This window comes from Portunus trituberculatus, chromosome 33, assembly GCF_017591435.1.
Source record: "Portunus trituberculatus isolate SZX2019 chromosome 33, ASM1759143v1, whole genome shotgun sequence".
Classification (NCBI taxonomy): domain Eukaryota; kingdom Metazoa; phylum Arthropoda; class Malacostraca; order Decapoda; family Portunidae; genus Portunus; species Portunus trituberculatus.
Genome location: NC_059287.1, coordinates 5720443 through 5721565, shown reverse-complemented (window position 1 = coordinate 5721565; position 1123 = coordinate 5720443).

The following is a 1123-nucleotide window of genomic DNA, read 5'->3' as shown; positions in this document are numbered from 1 at the left end:
TTTAAGAAAAGGTGGTTTAAATAGGAAAATATTTTATTTTGGGGGAAAGTGAAGGAAAAGAAATAAATATTAAGAAACCTTTTCCTAAATAACCTTAATCCTAACCTCCCCAAACCCCCACCCCCCCACCTACCTAATTAACCTATCCTCCTAACCCTTCCTATCCAACCTTAACCTGGAAGGCTTTATCCTTAACCTCCTAACCACCCCCCACCTAATAAATTTCCTTCCTTTTCTGCCCCTTGTTAGAAAATGGGGAGGCTGCCCCCTTTTGATGGGGCCTCCCCTAGGGGTTTTGGGTTCGACCCTCTTTCCCCTGGGAGGGTGGGTGGGCCTTTGAATCCTGCCTTGTGGCCTGCCTTAGGGGTGGGTGTTTGCTTTCCCCGGGTAGGGGCGATTCAGGGGACGGATCCCCGGTTTCCCCACGGGGTGGCCCACCTTCTTTACCTCCGAAAAGTGGATTTGCCCTACCGGGGGGTGAGGAGGGCCGGTTTGTGTGGGGAGGGGGGCTGGACCCCCACCTGGTGGGCAGGTTTCGGTGGAGTGGCCCCATTGCTCATCTTCCTCTTTTTCTATTCTTTGGAATTTATTTTCTTCGGGCCGGCTTTGTTGAAAGAAATGCCAAACGGCCCTGTTTTGGCGAAGGCGGGACAGGGCACGTGAGTGGCATTGTTCCCCCAAAACCCCACCCAAAAAAACCCACGGGTACTCGGGGCCTGCCACGCCGGCCGGGTTTTCCCCCGGGTGGGGGGTGGGGCCCCACCCCTGTTACCAACCCTTAAGGACGGGATGGGTCAATTGTTACCTTGGTTTTCCCCTGGTTTGGTTTTCCCTGTCGTAAAAAGGCTCCCGGGCTCGTTCCGTAGGGGGTCTGGCTTCTGTGAACTGGCCCACCCCCCACAAAAACAACCACCACCCACCCAACCGGAATTAGGCAGGGCTTTTGAGGAAAGTTTCCAACACGGGTTCTTTTTTACCCTTGGCCCAAATCTTAACAAAAATTCGAACTTGTGTTTTTCGTGTTCTTCCGGTTTCACAAAATTTGGGGGAATTTCCCAATTATGGGAAGAGTTTTCAGGCTTGTAATGGAAACACCAAACCCCCCCAAATTAATTTTTTTCAA